Below are 7,686 nucleotides of genomic sequence, written 5' to 3' on the forward strand. Positions count from 1 at the left end.
AGGGCCTGATCCAGCAGGATCCCACCTCCAGTGTCACCTCATCTGACCCTGGGACCAAACCAGAGACAAATCCAAGGCAGCTCGCCCTCTTTTCTTTCAGGGGTGCACCCGGCACTGGTGGGGAACACCAGCAATTCCTGAGAAACCGGGTCCTTTGAAGGATTATTCAAGATTTATAATGTGCCCAGAGATCCACAAAGGCCCCGAGCATCTTCTGGGAGCAGGTGAGGAAGGACTGTGCTGAAGGGAGGGACGCTCTGGAGAGGATGGAGCTGTGCAGATTCCCACCTTCCTGAGCTGGGTGCAGCCTGGACCACCGATGATCCTTGGCATTAACGGTGATCCGGGCACTGAACCCATCCCCTTGGCACTTCTCATCCCTCCAGACACCTCCCAGCGATGTGAACAGCACAGGATAATCCATCTCCTTCCCTCTCCATTCCTTAACACGCCCTGCTCCGGGGATGGTTCTGTCTGCAGTAATGAAGGTGGTGATTTCTCCCGCAGCCAAGGGCACTTCCCGGCTCATTAACACTGGGCAGGAGGGAGGGAGGACACGGAAAAACCAGTGCTGGGGGTGCTGCTGCTGGGGGGTGCCGTGGATGGGGACACGGATGGGGACAAAGCGCTCAGAGCTCTTGGAATCTCGGGGTTGGTGTTTTGGGGTCAGCAACATCTGCCACATCTGTTTGCATTGGAACAGTGGGGAATCAGCACAGAATCATGGATGGGTCACCTTAAAGGACTTCTGGTTCCACCTCCTGCCATGGGAAGGGAACCTCCCCTGATGCCTCGTGAAGGCTGCCCTAGAGCAGAGGCTGGACAGAGCTAAAGAATAAAGCAGGGATTTATTGAAAGGATCTCCTCCATGGATTCACCTTGGGCAGCACCAGAGCCCAGCCAGGGCTGCACCCAAGATGAACCAAAATGGTCCCAAAATGCACGAGTGCTCCCGGGGGCTCTCACTGTGATCAGCTCTGCTCCATTGGCACATTGGAGTTCACTGTCCCATTCCAGCTTTAGCCCATGCAGTCCCATCCTGCTTGTTTTTCTCTCTGCAGCCCACGTTGTTTGTGCTCTTGGGCCTGAGGTTTGGATCATTTGTCCTTGGTCCCCAGCTGGAGAAGGAATTGTTTTGTCTCCCTGCTCTGTGCAGAGAGCTCCCCATCCCCTAATGTGAAGCTCAGAACTCCACACTAAAGCAGCACAGAATCTGAAAAATATAAAAGCCAAAACCTGAGGCATCACCCTTATCCCAGGTTGCTCCAAGCCCTATCCAACCTGGCCTTGGGAAGCAAGATGAGATGTGAGGAAGGAATTAACACCATCAGGAATGAACAGGGCCAGATGGGCTGCAGCAGGACCAGGGGCTGTGGGAGCAGGAGCCCACCTGAGCACATCAACCTCCCCTGGACAAGGTAATTCTGACACAGCTCAGAAGAAAGTGGCCATTTCTTGCCCCAGGCAATTACCTGACACCTGCAAAACCCACCCCAGCTGGTGCAGAAGCAGGGAGTGCTGCTGCCAGAGGGGTCAGGCAGGTCCAGGGCTGTGGTTTTGTGTCTCTGGGAGCTGCTCCTCCTTTCTCCTCATGGCTCAGGAGCTGGGGGAAGGATGCTGAAGGACCTGCCAGCCTCACCCCACCAGGCTCTTGAATCCAGCAAGAAATACATTAAAGGGACAGTTTGCCACAGCCTTTCCTTCTCAATAAGGGTAGAGGTGCTTTTCCTACTCCGAGTTTACCTGCAGGAGGTGACAAAAAGGAAAAAAAAAACCCGCATTTGTGGGGTTTTCCCTGAAAACACAAGCCCTGGAGCAAACCCCAGACTGGGGATGGTCATTCCTACATTCACTGCCTGGCACCAGGACCACCAAAGAACAAAGCTGGTCCTCCAGCAGGGAATCAATCCCAGAATCACAGACTTGTCTGGCTTGGAATGGACCTTAAAGACTACGCAGTTCCACGCCCCTGCCACAGGCAGGGACCATGCTCTCCTCCTGCCTCTCTCACAAGGATGTGCTGTGCCATAACCTCCCAGCAGCCACCTGGGATGGAGGAGAGGAATCCAGGGTCATTAGTGCAAAGAGGAATGAGGCCAAGAGGGCTTTCATGCCTCAGCATCTTAATTGAAATGGGTTTCCCATCCTCCTCCTCCTGCTCCCAAGCCCAGCACATCCAGGCTCCTTCAAGGGCATCTCCTGGCTTGGTGCAGTGCACTCTGCATCCCCCATGAGCCACTCACATCTCTTTAATTAAATGTCAAGATATTCAGGAGTGGTTTTTTTTACCTTTTAAGTGCCCTCTGCTCGGAAAGATGTGTGGAGAGCTCAGTTACCGTGTGGTGAGGAGGGGGCAGCTGTGGGTGGGAAAACTGTGGGGAAACTCTGATCACAGCCAGGCAGGATCCCCTGAAATCCTTTGGGTTGGTTATTTGAAAGGCTGGGTATCAGGGAAAGGTTCTTCCCCCTGAGGGTGCTGGCACTGCCCAGGCTCCCCAGGGAATGGGCACAGCCCCGAGGCTGCCAGAGCTCCAGGAGAGTTTGGACAGCACTGCCAGGGACAGGGATTGGTGGGGTGTCTGTGCAGGGCCAGGAGCTGGATCAGTGATCCTGGTGGGTCCCTTCCAGCTCAGGAGGCTCCACGGTTCTGTGATCTACCAAATACAGCTTGAGGTGCAGCTCCTCCATCTCCAAAGCCAGGGCTGGTCCTGGGGCATCACCCCCGGGGGAAGCCAGTACTGTCCTGCATCAGTGTGGGGTGTCCTGAAGGACCAAAACCGCTTCCCTGCAGCAAAGGGCAGCCTGGCATGACCCTCCAGGGGTCTGGGGACATCATTCTGGGATTCCCAGAACCCCAGAATCCCCAAATCCCAGAATCCCAGGCTGGTTTTGGGTGGAAACAACCTTGAAGCCCATCTCATTCCACCTCCTGCCATGGTAAGGGGTACCTTCCACCATCCCAGGTTGCTCCAAGCCCTGTCCAACCTGGCCTTGGACACTTCCAGGGCTGGGAAGTGCACAGCTGAGACACTTCCAGCCTTTTTTGAGTCTCCACACCGAGTCCCCTGCAGTCACCTCCTCCCCTGTGTGCTTCCCTATTTGGATCTCCCTGGGAAAAGCGCAGTGTCCGACATGGAGGTGTGCCAAAGGTTCTTTCTTGCAGCTGATGGAGGGCTGGATGCCGAGTGCTGGCACTCCCAAAGGATGTTTCTGTACAATTTGTCCTCCCAAGGAGACCTGGAGATGAAGCAGGAGAGGAGGGAGCAGGGCAGGAAGCTGCAGGCAGGACACATTCATCACCTCCATCCTCCCGTGGTCCAGTGCCAACCAAAAATCCACACGGCTCCTATCCCAGGCCACCCACATCCTGACTCACCCAGATCCCTGCCCCAGCCTCAGACCTGGCCAGGGTCAGTGTTGCACCTGGGAAAAGCCTTTTTAAAAACTGATAAACTCTTAATTCTCAGTGTAAATCCTGCAGAGGTGACAGCGGGATTTGGGAGCCGCCCTGGTAGGATGAGATGTGTTTTTGTCACCTTCTGGGGAGCCCACAGTGGGGGTCATCTTCAAGGTCAGACAAGTTTACTGTTCCAAACCAACCATAATTTTTCCTGGAAAGCATTCAGGGAGGCTTCTCTGGTGGTGATTGAGTCGGGCAACGAGGCTGGTGAGGGGCTGGGAACGCAAAACCTGTGAGGAATGACTGAGGGAGCTGGTGGTGTTCAGCCTGGAGAAAAGGAGACTCAGGGGTGACCTTATCACTCTCCACAGCTCCTGAAAGGTGGCTGTGCTCAGGTGGGGTTGGTCTCTTTCTCCAGGCAGCACTGACAGAACCAGAGGACACAGTCTCAAGCTGTGCCAAGGGAAATACAGGTTGGATATTAGGAAAAAGTTTTTCAGAGAAAGAGTGATAAAGTACTGGAATTCTCTGCCCAGGGAGGTGGTGGAGTCATCATCCCTGGATGTGTTTAACAAAGCCTGGATGTGGCACAGGGTGCCAGGGTTTAGTTAAGGTTTTGGGGCTGGGTTGGACTCGATGATCTTGGAGGTCTCTTCCAACCTGGACATTCTGTGAATTCTGTGAATTCTGTGAATTTTGTGATTATGAGCAGGGAACTGACTCCAGCCTGGATTCCCACCCACATCCATAGGCTGCAGTGGGAGCTGACACATTCCATGTGCACAAACACCAAAATTCAGGTGAGGAGAAACCAAAATAAGGAGAAGAAATGGTGCCTGTGTCTGGGTGGGAGGCCCATGGCCCAGGGAGAAGGAGGCTGGAGGGAAACACATCCCATCTTTGGAGAAACCCTTCAAAGTGTCCAAATGCTTGAAGATAAAAATTTCAAATTTTAGAAACTGCTTGGGTTGGATGCCAGAAGGACGTGGGCAGCTGTCTGGACTCCCAACACTGGTGTGTTGATGTCACCCCAGTGGGAACCACGAGCTCCCCTGGGATGCTCAGCCTTGGTGGGGCTGCTCCTTTTCCCCAGTGCAGTTTGGGGACTGGGTTCTCTGGGAGGCATCACAGTTCCTCTGGTGGGATCTCATTATGTGATGAGCTGAACATCTGGATTAAAATAGATCAAATAGTCACTAAATCCTAAATAAGCCTGGGAGCTCAGCAGCAGCCATATGCTTCCTGCTGACAAGCTCAAAAAAAAAAAAAAATCTCTCCTTGCCATTACCTCACACTGCAGCAGTGTTTTATCCTCCTCCAAGCCAGCTCAGGACAAACCTCCCTGCTCTGGCCATCCTCTGGACCAGCAGCCTGAGGCTCTTTTAGGAAGGGATGCCTGGAAATGGGAACTTACCCCACTGTGCAAAAGATCTGGTGATAGGAATGAAAGGAATAATATTCAAAGGAAGATGAGGAGAAAGGAAGAAAACCAGAAGTTTGTTTTTAGCATTCAAAAGATGCTAAATGTCCCTTAATATTTGGGGTTTTAGGAAGATCATGTAGGAACACAGTGAATATTGATGTTTTGTTGCGTGCATCCTTCTGGGGCCAAGGGGAAAGTGGAGATCAAGTGGCCTCCAAGAGCTGGATGGAGAGCATGGAGAGGGTGGGATGGACCCAGGGGTGCTGCAGGAGGATGCAGGACTCATGGAAGGGTTTGTGTTGGAAGGGATCTTAAATCCCATCCCATCCCACCCCGTGCCACATGCAGGGACATCTTCCACTATCCCAGGCTGCTCCAAGCCCCATCCTACCTGGCCTTGGGCACTTTCAGGGATCCAGGAGCAGCCACAGCTTCTCTGGGCAACCCAGGGCCTCTCCACCCTCACAGGGAAGAATTTCTTCCCGTTTATTGCCATCTAAATCTCCCCTTTTCAGGGCAGACTCGAGGGAGGGCTCAGGGATAACACATCCCAGCACTGCCTTTCCCCCCTGCGAGCACAAAAATAAGGTGTGGCACTGCCTTTAGGTCATGCTCCTTATTTAGCTAAGCAAGACAAGGGCTAAGGTCCTGGGAGGCCTTGGCAGGCTTGTCCTGGAGCTTTTATCACCCTTTTCAGCTGATTTTAGCTGAAACAGCGTATTGCCCAATGGTCAGATGAGCATTGCCGGTGTGGCAACCAGTCAGGCCACCAGATTTCACCCAAGCCTTTTCCAACTGCGCGGTTTCACCCTAAAAACACCCAACCAGCCAGTGAGGGCCTGACTAAAACCAGAGGGGGTTCTCTGACCCAGCAGTGCTTCTGCAGGTGGTTGTGTGAGCTGTGAGGACAGCACCAACCAGGCCACCCTGCCACCCTCACCCCCTGCAGCAAAAAATCTGCGACGCTGGTGACTTGCCGCGGTCACTCCGAGGAGGGGCAAGCACAGGAGAGGCTCGGAAGCCTGTGTGCAGCCACCATAATTGAATTATTGATGGGAATTAGCAGCAATTGGATAATCTGGGAGCTGAGTGTTGGATTTGTTGCAGCAAACGCTGACAAAAACGTCGAGGTTTGCTGGTTAATGAGACCAAGCTCAAACTCCCTGCCCCGTGCACCAGGCTTGTGCTGCCTTTTTGCCTTCTAAATTGCAAGTGTAACTCTTCAAAGATAATCATCTGGAAATGGAATGGGAAAAGCAGGGCAGGCCGTGACCTGAGTTAGCTGGAGAAATTCTTCCTTCCTTCTCTGGTTTGAGGGAGGGGAGGATGGCGGTGGCTGAGCTGTGTTGGACCAGCCATGGATTATTGATTGATAAACGGGTCAAATGGGAGCACGGAGGTGTCCCCCTGGTGTCCCCTTCTCTCCATCACCCGCTGCTATGACAAGGTGAACGAGGCAGCCCAGGGGCAATGATTCACAGAGGCCAAATCCTGCCGGGAAAGGTCCAAGGGCCCAGTTTGGGCTCACTGGTGCCTCTCAGCAGAGGGGAAGGACCAGACTTTCACCTCTGGGATGCGCAGCCTGAAGGAACCAGCTCTCCATTTGCAGACACATCTCCCCAGATTCCTGTTTTTCCTTGGAAAACTATTGTGGTTTTTTGGTTTTTTTTTTGGTTTTTTTTTTTTGTTGCTGGGTTTTTTGTTTGTTTGTTTGTTGGTTGGTTGGTTTTGGATGCTTTGGGTTTTTTTTTTTTGTTTTTTTTTTTTTGGCTTTTTTTTTTGAGCATTTTTTGGGGGTGGGGTTTTTTGGGGGGTTTTTCTGGTTTTTTTTTTTTTTTTTTGGTATTTTAGTGGGATTTTTTGGGTTTTTTTTGGTTTTTTTTTTTTTTTTTGGTTTTTTTGTTTGTTTGGTTTTTTTTGGGTTTTTGTTTTTGGTTTTTTTCTGCGGAAGGGGCTGACTGTACCATGGCAGTGTGGGATCCACACACTCCTTTTTCCTCTGGCCGAGCCCTCGTGATTTTGCACCTGATCTCCCATTTCTTCCAGAAGGGAAACGAGGGGGCAGGAGAGGAAATTACACCCGCAGGAGGGAAACTGCTCACCAAGTCACCCCGTCAAGCTTTGTTCCAGCTGTGAAACACCTCCCTCCCCGTTCCCCTGCCTCCTTTTCTCCCCGCATCCTGGGAAAAGCCTGAATTTGGGGCCGGGGGAAGCGCTGGGGGAAGGAGCGGGGTGCGGGGGGAAGGGATGCTCTGCCCGCATCGCCTCCTGCCTGCCTGGGGCCGATCCGTGCCGTGCCGGGTGACGGTGATGCGCGGCGACACTCGGCGGTGCCGGCGGGGACACGGCAGCCCCCGCCGGCCGCTGCCGCTCCCGCAGCCACAGCGCCCCGGGGGCCGCTCCAGCCGCACCCCGGTTCCCCCATCCAGCCCCCCAGCTTGGGGCCGGGCGGGCTCAGGGGTCCCGGAGCTCTGGGGTGTGCTGGAGGGAGTGGTAGATGGGCTGGGGAAAAGGCTCCAGGGACTTGCTGGGGGAGGATTCCCCCCTCGGATGGGGCTGTGTCAGGGGCAGGAGCGTTTCTGGGACACCTGCCTTGTGGATTGGGGTGAGGGGCTGGGGGAAATACACCCAGTGGTTGAGGCTGTTCAGTCCTTCTGCAGCTCCTCGTGGTTCAAGCTCTCCTTCTCCATCCCCATCCTCCCTTTCCCCATTCCCGTCTTCCTTTATCCACTCCCATCATCTTTTTCTCCATGCCCAGCCTCTATTTCTCCATCGCCATCCTCCCTTTCTTCACCTCCAGCCTCCTTTCTTCATCCCCAGCCTCCCCCTCTCCATGCCCATCCTTTCTTTCTCTATTCCCAGC

At 53.6% G+C, this 7,686-nt stretch overlaps 1 protein-coding gene across 1 annotated transcript in view; it reads right to left on the reverse strand.

Annotated features, from left to right (window-relative positions):
- UBOX5 (U-box domain containing 5) overlaps positions 1-7,227 on the reverse strand; it is an 85,820-nt gene extending 78,593 nt beyond the window's left edge. The window contains exon 1 of the mRNA XM_068189058.1: positions 7,216-7,227. The gene's annotated coding sequence lies outside the window, so the exon portion shown is untranslated. The remainder of the gene's footprint in view (positions 1-7,215) is intronic.
- Positions 7,228-7,686: the final 459 nt, after the last annotated feature.

This window comes from Anomalospiza imberbis, chromosome 4 (genome assembly GCF_031753505.1).
Source record: "Anomalospiza imberbis isolate Cuckoo-Finch-1a 21T00152 chromosome 4, ASM3175350v1, whole genome shotgun sequence".
In the NCBI taxonomy this organism is placed as follows: domain Eukaryota; kingdom Metazoa; phylum Chordata; class Aves; order Passeriformes; family Viduidae; genus Anomalospiza; species Anomalospiza imberbis.